This window comes from Schistocerca nitens, chromosome 2 (genome assembly GCF_023898315.1).
Source record: "Schistocerca nitens isolate TAMUIC-IGC-003100 chromosome 2, iqSchNite1.1, whole genome shotgun sequence".
Classification (NCBI taxonomy): domain Eukaryota; kingdom Metazoa; phylum Arthropoda; class Insecta; order Orthoptera; family Acrididae; genus Schistocerca; species Schistocerca nitens.
The window spans coordinates 677,815,480-677,830,240 of record NC_064615.1 but is presented as its reverse complement, the minus strand read 5'-3'; positions in this window follow the sequence as shown (position 1 = coordinate 677,830,240).

The following is a 14,761-nucleotide window of genomic DNA, read 5'->3' as shown; positions in this document are numbered from 1 at the left end:
GAGATGGGGAGGTAGGTAGAAGGAAGGTTTTTGTTCTTACCAGGCTTAGTTATGGGTATGACGGTGGATTCATGCCAGCATCCAGGAAATGTGCCCTCAGTCCAGATGCGGTTGTACGTGTTAAGCAGAAAGTGCTTGCCCGCAAGAGAAAGGTGCTACAACATCTGAATGTGGATAGTGTCTGGCCTTGGGGTGGAGGATCAGGATGAACTGAGAGCATGATCAAGCTCCATCATAGTAAAGGCGGCATTGTAGCACTCACGATTCTGAGAAGAGAAGGGTATTGCTTGAACCTCCTCTGCTCGCTTCCAATGGAGGAAGGCATGGTGATAGTGGGAAGAGCTCAAAACTGCCACAAAATGGCGGCCCAAGGCATTGGAGATAGCAATAGGCTCCACGATGACATCATCAGCTACTGTCAGGCTGTAAATTGGGGAATGGATCTTGTTTCCTGAGAGCCGTCAGTGGTTGGCCCATATGACAGAGGAAGGTGTGGAACTGTTAAAAGAACTAGTGAATGAAATCCAACTAGCTCTTTTGCTATCCTGAAGAACGCGACAACACTTTGCACGCATATGTCTATAATGATTGCAGTTTGCCAGCGTAGGGTGGCAGCTAAAAATGCAGAGAGCACGTCTCCATGTGTGAATTGTATCGCAGATGCCTCAGTCCACGAAGGGACTGGGATACGATGTGGTAAAGAGGAAGTGCAAGGAATGGAACATTCTGCAGCAGTAAGGATAACATTTGTGAGATATTCCACCTAGTCATCACAACAGGGGAAATCTTTCTCTTTGAAGGTCACCAGGGAGGAGTAAAGCTGCCAGTCATCCTTAGGAAGCTGCCATTTTGGTGTGCACATGGGTGGGGTAGGTGTCAGCAAACAGATAGCACACAGGAAATGGTTGCTCAAGTAGATGTCAAAAACAATGGACCACTCACGCTGAGGAGCAAGATGGGCAGTGCAAAAGGATAGGTCCAGATAGGACTAGGTGTGCTTGGAGTCAGAAAGGAAAGTGGGTGCTCCAGTGTTAAGGCAGAAGAGGTGAAGTTGGTTAAAAAGGTTAGCCAAAAGGGCACCTGTCTGACAGGCTCTGGGAGAACCCTAAAGGGGATGATGCACATTAAAGTCACCGAGTAGCAAAAATGGGGGAGGTAGCTGCCCAATAAGTTGAAGGAAGTCTGTCCTGGTGACAGCAAATGATGGAGGGACATGAATGGTACAGAGGGAAAAAGTCAGGTGGGGAAGGAAAAGGCAAACTGCAACAGTTTGAACATTGGTAGTCAGGGAGATGGGTTGACTATGAATGTCATGAGATGGAATGCCGACCTCAGGGGGAAGGTGAAAATGAATCAGTAAGAAATGTGAAAGCTCAAGGCGGTTGTGAGGGCACAATTTCATTTCCTGAAGGCAGAGTACAAGGGGGCGCTGTGATGTGAAAAGCAGCTGTAAATCCTCTTTGTGGGACTGAACATAGTAAACATTCCATTGGAGGAGAGTCATGATGAGGAAGGGAAGTAGGGGTGTCACCCCGGTGGCTGTCGAGTGACAGCTGGGGAAGAGGTACTACTACAGGACACAGAAGCAGGAGGATACTGCTCCGTGGGATCCACAGAAGCATCAGCTTGCTTGTGCAATCCTTCTGTGGAGTCCAATGTCGAAAAATGGTTGTTGGTGAACAACGATGACACGGAGGCTGGCTGGGCTAAGGTATCACGTGGTCTTCCAGTTGGCAAATGAGAAGACCATTCGCCTGTGGTGAACTTCCTCAAGCCTTTCCAGTTAGATGAAGACTCGGGTGTTGTTTGGCTGGAGGGACGGAGAAAGTCTTCATGGGAGTACTCCTTCTGTCCTTTCTGGCTAACTGGTTGTGTAGTTGGTGGCTTCGCCCCTGGAGGCAAGAGTTTGATGGCCTGTTGCACAGCTGGAGGGGGTAATGGCGATGCTACCTTGACAATGAGCGATTTCACAACCTCAGAGATGAATTGGAGGTCGCGTGTCAGTGTGGCCATGTCTTTCATGGAGCAAGGGGTAAAAAGGACAGAACTATAGGTACCAGATGGGAGAACACAGGGTTTGCGACTAGCCAGTAACTTCCAAGCGACTGGATAAGGCACCTTTTCCTTTACCCTGATCTCTTGAACAGCCCACTCATCAAGATACACTGGACAATCCCAAGAGGAGGCGGCATGGCCGCCATTGCAGTTGATACAGCGTGTGACACATTTGGCTGGGTGTCGACAAGATGTTCTAGTGTGGTTGAAATGATAACACTGGTAGCAGTGCATCGGGTTCAGAATGTACAGCTGGGCAGTGACAATTTCATAGCCTGCTTTGAGCTTGGATGGAAGCACCACTCCATCAAAGGTGAGGAAGAGAGTGCGAGTGGGCACTAAGGAGGAATCTACCTTTTTCATTACACAATGGATGGAAATGACATGCTAATCAAAGAGGTAAGATTGGATTTTGGACTTGGTTAGACAATTGAGCAGCCTGGTGTAAATTACACCACGGGAAGAATTCAAAGTTCTGTGGGCCTCGACACAAACAGTGTAACTGTGGAGAAGTGAGGCAGCAAGCAGTAGCTGTGCTTGAGAATCAGAAGTGGTCTTCAAAAGCAAAGTGCCATTCTGTGAATGAGAGCAGGATTTCACAGGGCCAGCAATTGCATCTACATCTTTCTGAATAATAAACGGATTTACCATGGTGAAGGACTGACCATCTTCAGTACGTGAGACCACGAGGAACCGTGGTGCAGCAGGAAGGGTCTTTGAATCATTAGCCTCATTACATTTACATGTTGTAGACATTGAGTTGGAAGATGATTGACTCATTGCAAGGAAATCCCCCATGATTGCTGGTGTCTCCAATGGCATGCTCCTTCCAACTGGGGGCTCCCTTCACAAGGGGGTGCACCCACCTTCTGTGATTGTTCACACCTCAGGTCACACCTCCCAAACAACTGACAGAGGGACCAATTGGCAATTTGGGAGGGTTACAGCTCAGGCAGTCACCCCACCCTGGGCCTGGCCTGTACCAGGGGGTACGTGGGAACCCTTCCTGTCGACCCGGGGCTGGGAATTACACATTACTCAGTCACCTGTTATGTGTCAGATGCATGGGCCAGGCTTCAAGAGCACACGAGGAGGAAGAAGAAAAACGAGGATCCTCAAATGCTGAAGTGCAGGAATGAGAGCAGAAGGGAAAAGAAGAAAAGAAAAGGGAGCGAAAACAAAAGTGAGACTGTTCACACACCAACGACGGAATGCAGAACATTACCACTAATACCTCAGACATGTTCCCCAAGGGAGGGCAAAAAGAATAGCAAGAGGATAGACATGTAGCCCGGAAGGGAAAAAACAATGTGAAGGCTGGGGTCCCATGGTAGCTAAGCACGAACCCGCCAAAGAGTGGCAAGTCCCCTGGGGGCATTGGCATCTTTGAGTCACATATTCTGGTTTCTGCTTTTCACTTTACATCCTTATAATGGATGATCTTAACCTGCCATGGCATACCTTGTAAGTCCTTGAATGATTGTAGGCTCTTCAGAGACAACAATTGAGACTGGTCTCAGGGCCAATCCCATTGAAAACATTATTTATAATTTCTGCTTCACCACAGAAACTCCTTCAATGTGCACCTTGTAATAAATGAAGCCCCGTTGAAATTCGTCCCCCCCCCCCCCCCACCAACAGAAATATGACACCACCAGATTTTTGGCCATATTTGAAATTGTTTTCATTTGTGAAGTATTTAATTCGTGATTTTGGATGTTTATAAAGTTTTCTAATATTTTTCTATGGCAAAACTTTGCCACATACATATTTTTCTGTTATTATATCAATATTTACTTATGCTATGATATTATACTGTGAAAATTCGTTTTCCAATAAATGTCAGTAAAAGTGTATAAAACAGAATATCATCATTTATTCATATTTTGCTGTGTCATTTTAAAGTCATTGCAGACAATTGCATGTATTTATAATGTTACTGATTGACAAATGATATCTGATTAACGTATCAACCTAACATACCACAACTTTCAAAATATTCGCTCTAATTTTAAAATACTATCATTATCTATTGATTTCATGATTTCTGAAAGAATTTACATTTGGGAAACATAAACATTAAACTGTAAATATTGTTGTTGTTGTTGTGGTCTTCAGTCCTGAGACTGGTTTGATGCAGCTCTCCATGCTACTCTATCCTGTGCAAGCTTCTTCATCTCCCAGTACCTACTGCAACCTACATCCTTCTGAATCTGCTTAGTGTATGCATCTCTTGGTCTCCCCCTACGATTTTTACCCTCCACGCTGCCCTCCAATACTAAATTGGTGATCCCTTGATGCCTCAGAACATGTCCTACCAACCGATCCCTTCTTCTGGTCAAGTTGTGCCACAAACTCCTCTTCTCCCCAATCCGATTCAGTACCTCCTCATTAGTTATGTGATCTACCCATCTAATCTTCAGCATTCTTCTGTAGCACCACATTTCGAAAGCTTCTATTCTCTTCTTGTCCAAACTATTTATCGTCCATGTTTCACTTCCATACATGGCTACACTCCATACAAATACTTTCAGAAAAGACTTCCTGACACTTAAATCTATACTCGATGTTAACAAATTTCTCTTCTTCAGAAACGCTTTCCTTGCCATTGCCAGTCTACATTTTATATCCTCTCTACTTCGACCATCATCGGTTATTTTGCTCCCCAAATAGCAAAACTCCTTTACTACTTTAAGTGTCTCATTTCCTAATCTAATACCCTCAACATCACCCGACTTACTTCGACTACATTCCATTATCCTCGTTTTGCTTTTGTTGATGTTCATCTTATATCCTCCTTTCAAGACACTGTCCATTCCGTTCAACTGCTCTTCCAAGTCCTTTGCTGTCTCTGACAGAATTACAATGTCATCGGCAAACCTCAAAGTTTTTATTTCTTCTCCATGGATTTTAATACCTACTCCGAATTTTTCTTTTGTTTCCTTCACTGCTTGCTCAATATACAGATTGAATAACATCGGGGAGAGGCTACAACCCTGTCTTACTCCCTTCCCAACCACTGCTTCCCTTTCGTGTCCCTCGACTCTTATAACTGCCATCTGGTTTCTGTACAAATTGTAAATAGCCTTTCGCTCCCTTTATTTTACCCCTGCCACCTTTAGAATTTGAAAGAGAGTATTCCAGTCAACATTGTCAAAAGCTTTCTCTAAGTCTACAAATGCTAGAAACGTAGGTTTGCCTTTCCTTAATCTTTCTTCTAAGATAAGTCGTAAGGTCAGTATTGCCTCACGTGTTCCAGTATTTCTACGGAATCCAAACTGATCTTCCCCGAGGTCGGCTTCTACCAGTTTTTCCATTCGTCTGTAAAGAATTCGTGTTAGTATTTTGCAGCTGTGGCTTATTAAACTGATTGTTCGGTAATTCTCACATCTGTCAACACCTGCTTTCTTTGGGATTGGAATTATTATATTCTTCTTGAAGTCTGAGGGTATTTCGCCTGTTTCATACATCTTGCTCACCAGATGGTAGAGTTTTGTCAGGACTGGCTCTCCCAAGGCCGTCAGTAGTTCCAATGGAATGTTGTCTACTCCGGGGGCCTTGTTTCGACTCAGGTCTTTCAGTGCTCTGTCAAACTCTTCACGCAGTATAGTATCTCCCATTTGATCTTCATCTACATCCTCTTCCATTTCCATAATATTGTCCTCAAGTACATCGCCCTTGTATAGACCCTCTATATAGTCCTTCCACCTTTCTGCTTTCCCTTCTTTGCTTAGAACTGGGTTTCCATCTGAGCTCTTGATGTTCATAGAAGTGGTTCTCTTATCTCCAAAGGTCTCTTTAATTTTCCTGTAGGCAGTATCTATCTTACCCCTAGTGAGATAAGCCTCTATATCCTTACATTTGTCCTCTAGCCATCCCTGCTTAGCGATTTTGCACTTCCTGTCAATCTCATTTTTGAGACGTTTGTATTCCTTTTTGCCTGCTTCATTTACTGCATTTTTATATTTTCTCCTTTCATCAATTAAACTCAATATTTCTTCTGTTACCCAAGGATTTCTACTAGCCCTCGTCTTTTTACCTACTTTATCCTCTGCTGCCTTCACTACTTCATCCCTCAAAGCTACCCATTCTTCTTCTACTGTATTTCTTTCCCCCATTCCTGTCAATTGTTCCCTTATGCTCTCCCTGAAACTCTGTACAACCTCTGGTTCTTTCAGTTTATCCAGGTCCCATCTCCTTAAATTCCCACCTTTTTGCAGTTTCTTCAGTTTTAATCTACAGGTCATAACCAATAGATTGTGGTCAGAGTCCACATCTGCCCCTGGAAATGTCTTACAATTTAAAACCTGGTTCCTAAATCTCTGTCTTACCATTATATAATCTATCTGATACCTTTTAGTATCTCCAGGGTTCTTCCATGTATACAACCTTCTATCATGATTCTTAAACCAAGTGTTAGCTATGATTAAGTTGTGCTCTGTGCAAAATTCTACCAGGCGGCTTCCTCTTTCATTTCTTAGCCCCAATCCATATTCACCTACTACGTTTCCTTCTCTCCCTTTTCCTACACTCGAATTCCAGTCACCCATGACTATTAAATTTTCGTCTCCCTTCACTATCTGAATAATTTCTTTTATTTCATCATACATTTCTTCAATTTCTTCGTCATCTGCAGAGCTAGTTGGCATATAAACTTGTACTACTGTAGTAGGTGTAAATATTATAAAACTTAAAAACAGAAGTTACCTAGATAGTTTTTTGATCTATAGAACTTTCTGGAATCTTCAGAACAATTTGCACGGTATGTATTATTCTTGCTTGGTGCCAGTCGCATCAGACTCATTCTATATCGAAGACAGTGAACATGATGTGAAGATATTTTACTTTTTGTTGTTTGAAAGACAATGGGTCTCTTCCTAACTTTCATGTGTATTCCAAGTAATTAAGATCCTCCTGCCATGTCATTTCAGCAACCCAAGACCTATTGAGTTGTGTTAAGACTATGCTGTTACCACCACCCCTGACACTGACTTTGCAAGTTAAGTAAATAATTAATAATATGTGTGTGGATATTCTTCTCTCAAATTTTATCTACAGATATTGTGTATGAAGAGGTTTACATTTACTAGCAATTTTATTTAAAATTAACCTTTGTAATATTGAAAATTAAGGGACAGTCTTTATGCCGTGACATTCTGCACATACTCCACCAGTGGATATCCAGTTTCTCATACTCTCCAATGATGTTTTTCACTAATTCCATAGTGCACAAGAGGCTGCTGGTTTCTTACACAAATACTGATGGAAATTATTGAGATTATACCACGGTTCCCAGCCTGGTGATAGCTATACCCTGAGGGGGAAAGTTAAATTTTCTGAGAGGTAAAAATAAGATGCTTTAATTGTGCTTCAGTCACAAAACTAAATTAGTTTAAACACTGTTTGTAAGACTGTAACAGTAATTGCACAAGTTACCAATAATTAACTTTTTTTCAAAAACTCGTGTGAAATAGCGTGATGGAGCTTACAGCTTGTAAAACAAATGTATAAACATCTTACACACACAGTTTACTCACCACACATCTACTTTGTACTAAGAATCTATAACAATAAAATTGAGACATATATATCCCAAATATTTGAATACCTGATGAAAATGCCTTCTCATAGTTTATTTATTTATTTGTTTGTTTATCCTTCGAATCATTTTGGTTTAAGTCATGCACATGGTGGTGCACCAACATACAACTGATATTGGACAATTCATAGCATGATGTAATGGTCTGATGACATGAGGTGATGTGATGGGAATGTACAAAGATGATTTTACATGGTTATTAATTATTTTAGATCCATATATTTTTCACATATAAACAAAATACATGCCTAGTTAGCATAATTAAAGTTGAGCACACAATATAGATACTGTGTAAAAGCAATGATCAAACAGGAAGGTTTTCAGGCTTATTGAACAAAGGCAGAGACTTCCTCTTCCTTATTTCTGGTGGCAGACTGTTGTATAGCTGCAGGTCTTGGTTAAATGGTTTTTGAAGGTGGAGATACACATATTTTGAACATGGAATTTCCTTTTTTGTTTTTACAATGATCACAAAGACTCACATTTTTTGCTGAGTTTAGTGATCTGAAGCTGTCAGTTGACTTTGCCATGTTCATTATTCTCACAGCTCTCTTCTGGGTGAGGAGAATGTCTTTGCTGTCTGTGGAGTCTCCCCAGAATATGATATCATACTGCATTACACTATGAAACTGTGCATAATAAGCAGAGCAGACAGTTTATGTGCTTGTGCAGTATGTGGGGATACGTAAGGTATAGCTCATTTGATTCAGCTTGTAAGTCATTTTACTGATGTGTGTTTCCCATTTTAAGTTGTCCTGGAACCACAGGCCTAAAAATCTTGTCTCTGATTTGGAGAGTATTACAGAACTGTGTAGTGGCATAAATATTGGGTCCTCAGGTGGAAGTTTAGGAAGATAGTTTCCTTTGTATTAACTATCAGATTACTTCTGTCAAACCAATCACCCAGCTCACCTACACTTTTTGTTATAGTCTCTTCCAGCTCATCGTTTTTTTCTGCTGGTAAGGAGTATACTGGTGTCATCTGCAAATACGGTACTGGTAGCGGCACTGATGTTCAACGGCAAGTCATTAATGTAAAGAGGGAACAGAATTGGTCCAAGTATTGGAGCTTGGGGCACACCATGTGTGATGTTGTCATAGTCAGGGTAGCAAGTTTCAGTATGTCCATGATCATTGTGTGTTACTGCTACTTTTTGGTTCCTGTTTGAGATACGTGATCTGAACCAGTTCAGAGGGACATCTCTGATGCCACATGACTGCAGTTTGCCAAGTAGAAAATTGTGGTCTATGACGTCAATTGTCTTTGACAATTTTAGGACCAGGAATTGTTTCATTATTCATTTTGGAACAATAAAGAAACAAATTGACAGTACAGTACAACAGTAACTATGTAATGAGCACTACACTGCTGCAAGTCCTACACAGCATTCCTGTTTACAGTGGTGGTGGTGGTGGTGGTGGTGGTAGTAGTACGAGGTGCATTCAAGTTCTAAGGCCTCCAATTTTTTTTCTAATTAACTACTCACCAGAAATCGATGAAACTGGCGTTACTTCTCGACGTAATCACCCTGCACACATACACATTTTTCACAACGCTGATGCCATGATTCCATGGCAGTGGCGAAGGCTTCTTTAGGAGTCTGTTTTGACCACTGGAAAATCACTGAGGCAATAGCAGCACGGCTGGTGAATGTGCGGCCACAGAGAGTGTCTTTCATTGTTGGAAAAAGCCAAAAGTCACTAGGAGCCAGGCCAGGTGAGTAGGGAGCATGAGTAATCACTTCAAAGTTGTTATCACGAAGAAACTGTTGCATAACATTAGCTCGATGTGTGGGTGCGTTGTCTTGGTGAAACAGCACATGCACAGTCCTTCCCGGACGTTTTTGTTGCAGTGCAGGAAGGAATTTGTTCTTCAAAACATTTTCGTAGGATGCACCTGTTACCGTAGTGCCCTTTGGAACGCAATGGCTAAGGATTACGCCTTCACTGTCCCAGAACATGGACATCATCATTTTTTCAGCACTGGCGGTTACCCGAAACCTTTTTGGTGGCGGTGAATCTGTGTGCTTCCATTGAGCTGACTGGCGCTTTGTTTCTGGATTGAAAAATGGCATCCACGTCTCATCCATTGTCACAACCAACGAAAAGAAAGTCCCATTCATGCTGTCGTTGTGCGTCAACATTGCTTGGCAACATGCCACACGGGCAGCCATGTGGTCATCCGTCAGCATTCGTGGCACCCACCTGGATGACACTTTTCGCATTTTCAGGTCGTCATGCAGGATTGTGTGCACAGAACCCACAGAAATGCCAACTCTGGAGGCGATCTGTTCAACATTCATTCAGCGATCCCCCAAAACAATTCTCTCCACTTTCTCGATCATGTCGTCAGACCGGCTTGTGCGAGCCCGAGGTTGTTTCGGTTTGTTGTCACATGATATTCTGCCTTCATTAAACTGTCGCACCCACAAACGCACTTTCGACACATCCATAACTCCATCACCACATGTCTCCTTCAACTGTCGATGAATTTCAATTGGTTTCACACCAGGCAAATTCAAAAAACGAATGATTGCACGCTGTTCAAGTAAGGAAAATGTTGCCATTTTAAGTATTTAAAACCGTTCTCATTCTCACCGCTGGCGGTGAAATTCCATCTGCCGTATGGTGCTGCCATCTCTGGGACGTATTGACAATGAACGCGGCCTCATTTTAAAACAATGCACATGTTTCTATCTCTTTCCAGTCCGGAGAAAAAAAATCGGAGACCTTAGAACTTGAATGCACCTCATAGTACTAGTACTAGTAGTAGTAGTAGTAGTAGTAGTAGGAGTAGCACAAAGAACTGGCAGCCTGAAGTCTTCCTCCCAATTTCTGTTATTTCAGAAGTAAGGAGACCAGTAATCAAGCAATTTAAAAATAGTAAGTATAGTGCACAAAATTAAACTTGGTTGGTTTTAAATGGGGGTGCTGGGTGTTGTTGAAAAAACTGTCACCAAGGAGAAGTGTGTTGTGGAGAAAGCTTGTTTTGTAACAATTGTCTACCCTCAATGTGAATAGTTAGCTTAGTTTTCTGAGGAGTTGAATGTAGCACGTATGATGCACTAAAAACTGATTCATTATCCTAAAAAAGTTGTTAAAAATAATTGGTACCAGTTGTCTCATTGACTCCTTATTTCGTGGTTCGTCCAAAAATTCTCTTTCAATTTGAAGTTCAGTTAAGTCCTAATACAAGGGATGTTCAATAAATAATGCAACACTTTTTTTTTCCTCGCTCAGTCATGTCATAATTTTTTGGGGATCCGGGAAACGTTACACGAATTTTAAAGTTGCAAAAAAGAACTATTCGCAACATGTGCTCTGCACAGCCAAGGGCATCATGTCAACCATTATTTAAAGACCTAAAAATATTAACTGTTCCCTCTTTATACATCTTTGAGGTTGTTCTTTTCCTATGCAGTAGAGCTGATCTATTAAAAAAATCATTTTGAACACTCATATGACACAAGACATAAAGAAAACTTTATGCTCACCTCTCATTGCTTAAAACTGCATGCTCAGACTCCTCAGTATATAGCCATGAAAATTCACAACGCAATAAAAGGGTGTAACATAATGAATATGATGATAAATATTTTAAAAAGCAAGTTACATGAGTTTCTAATTGAACAATGCTACTACTCTGTGGAAGATTTCATGAAGGGCAAAGTGATACTTTGAGCTGGATCCCTAAAATGGAATAAAAATGTATGATAGTTATAGTAGATGTAAATACAGTAAGTTGGACAAATTTTAAGTAAGTAAACTCTCCACAAAGTATTATTGTAAGTGTGACAAATTTTTAAATAAGCAAGTGAATTGTAACCTTGACATGTCTCCTGTACATCAGACGTATGTTCTGAAATTATGTACGTTATGAGATGAATAAACCACATTTCACAACCAAATTATTGCACATTAACAATGTGGGCATCTTTTGTTGTGAATGCAGCTCTACCATCTTCACAGAACAATGTACCTGAAATTAATATGAGCAACGCATACCAAAAGAGCAATCACTGTGTGTATCATCAACCTGTCATAAAACATGAGTGTACCATGGCTATGAGTGATATGTTACCAACCAACAGTACTTCTACTACACCATGACGAAGGCAGGCAACAGACAACTTGTTGCTGGACTTTGAACAGGACCCTACCACAGTGACCCAGCTTGGGTTACCTCTGACCTAGTCTGAATGTTAACCTCATTCTGAATGCTGTCCTTTGAAAGCTATGGATCATTAAACTTCCACACCTACAGTTGGCAATGATACCACACGAAATTGAAACCCTGGAAAAATAGTTGGTACTTGTGGACAGAATGTTCATATACTACAACAGTGGCACCATATAAATTACAAAGACATAATACCACTGCAGCATGTTACGTCTTTGTTGCCTGCCTCTTACTCCAGAATGGCCTGAACAGAGCTAAGGATGGCCGCCAGTGACATCACTATCTCAAACCTGGACACCAACTGGCAGGCTGTGCACAGCACCATTAGTGCAGTGGCTAACATTACGCCAACTACTGCTGTTGCCTCGGTCACCAACCGGCTGGTACCATGCCCAGTTCAGAGCTTCCGCATGCAACTGCCATTCTCCCTGCCGGTTCCCAAACATCAAATGTGGGCCACTGTAGACACATTGTCTCATGCAGAGACATCAGTTCTCTGACAGTTACTACTGATGACTTAAGCACATGCCCCTTGATCGCACTCCTGGGAGGCTGATGTACACCTTTGACCTCGATTCATGGAAGCATAATTTGGTGGCCCGTGGATCTGCCATTAGTTTAATACTGCTGGAGAGCACATTGACATTCAACAAAACATCATCACTACAACTTCAAAAAGCTAATAACTGAAAGATCATGGTGCCTGGATCTGTCACATGCACCTTACAACTGTCACCTCATCACAAACACACATGGACCTTCTGCGTCACCGACATCATGGAACTGGTAAAGGGAGTCAACTTCCATCTCTCTCCAGACATACAACATGCTTCACTCCTGCATCGCTGTACAGGCTTGTGCATCCAAGGGCCATTTTCCCCAACAACCTCATTCCTACATGAAATCACATTGCCCATCTGGCCAGCAGGACAAGAATTTTGCATATGTCAATACACTCAGAGTGAGTTACAATGGCAGAAAAACTGCTGTTGGCACATCAAGATTATGAAAACTATCGCACAGCTGCCGACACACTCCACACCGAGAACATGGTTCTCGTGCAGTGCAAGAAGAACACACCTGCTGCAGCTCACTTTACCACTTCAAAGTCATCTAACACACTTGCCTTTCTGATGAGCATGAGGAACTGCATGCAGCCTTGCCCCCACTGACTGACCTTCATCTCTGCACAACAACCCTAAGTGCATGGTGTAACACAAATGTTGAAACACATAGGTTAGTACACCACACACTGACTGAACATGCAGTAACTCAACACAGGCCTCACGATACTCTCTACTACCCTTGTATGAAGGGGCAAGCTTTTGTGATACATAATGGCATGGGGCATTGTATCTTAACAACCCCCAGGCCACCAGCATGTCACAAGGCACACTGACTGACCCCAACTAATTTACACGCTATTAAAGTGGTGATTGACGAATTGTTACAGGCAGGAATTGTTCACTCATTCAACAGCCCATGTGCATCATCATCATCAATCAAATTTAACACCAAAAAAAGATGGAACCTTGATGCTCTGTGGTGACTACAGAGTATTAAACACCTATACAGTTTACGACAGCTACCTGGTACGCAATATACAAGATTTCACACATTTGCTAGCATGTGTCACCGTACACAGTGTGACTGGCTGTAAAAAAAAAGCTTACCTTCAAATCCCCACACACACGGTGTGATAATAGTATTTCAAGCTGGCCCAAATGTGGTTGTGCATGTCTTCTGACTTTACTATTATCACACCGTTTGGTCTCTTTGAGTATCTTTTCATGTCATACAGGTTGAAGAACACAGCTCAGGTGTGTCAACATTTCAATGCAGGGGTATTTTCTCAGTTCAATTTCTGCTATGCCTGTTTTTATGACATCCACTTTTGGGGGAGGAGGGGAAGGGGGCTACCATGGTAACCACAACTGACAGTTTGAACAAGTTCTCATTGCCCAAAACGATGGAGGTGTGGTGATCAACAAGGACAAATTTCAGTTGTGGAAAGCAGAAGTTATCTGCTTGGGCAAATAGTTTGTGCAGAAACTTTGAACTCTTATCAGTGGCACCTGCCAGAAGTCATGCCTTTACAAGAACCCCTCACTGATATGCTAGCTGGGTCTAACAAGCAAGTACAAAGGAAGATTGCTTTCAGACTTGCTATGAACTGTTTTGCACACAGAGTCATGCTGGACCACCCAGTTCCAGATGTTTAGCTCACAGTTACCACAGGCATGAGTGACATTGTGATTGGTGCCAATCTGCAACAACTCTGATTATTATCGTGGAAACTTACATCTCCTCACGTCACATGGTTAGCCTTTGAATAAGAACTCCTTGCTTGCTGCAAAGTGGTGAGATACTTCTGTGAAGATATTGAAGGGCATCACATACAGCATTTACAGATTGTGAACTACTGACAACTGGACCATATCACATAGCTATGGATATGATAGCTACACAGAGTTGATAACATCATCCCTGAATACTTATCATGAGACAATGTCATTTCCTTCCAGTTCAGTTATGAGAAACTAGCCACTGATGAGTGCAATGACATTAGTGTCACGGAGTTAATAAGCAACCAGGATTGAAATGTTAATCCTTAACAGGATTTGGCTGTTAGTGCTGCAATAATGTGCCATATGATTTTTGACCAACTCCACTGCATCCCTCACCCAAGCAGGACTGCCAGACTTGAGTGCAGGCTTGTGTATTGTGCAAATGCAATAAAGTCAGAAGACATGCACAACCACATTTGGGTCAGCTTGAAATTCCAAAAGCCCACTTTTATCATGTACACATCGATCTCATCAGCTTTCTACCAGTGTCAGAGAGCTTCAAGTATTTACGGTCAATGATAGACACAGCTTCTCTGTGGTTGGAAGCAATCTGCCTCAAGGACATCACAGTGGAGTCCA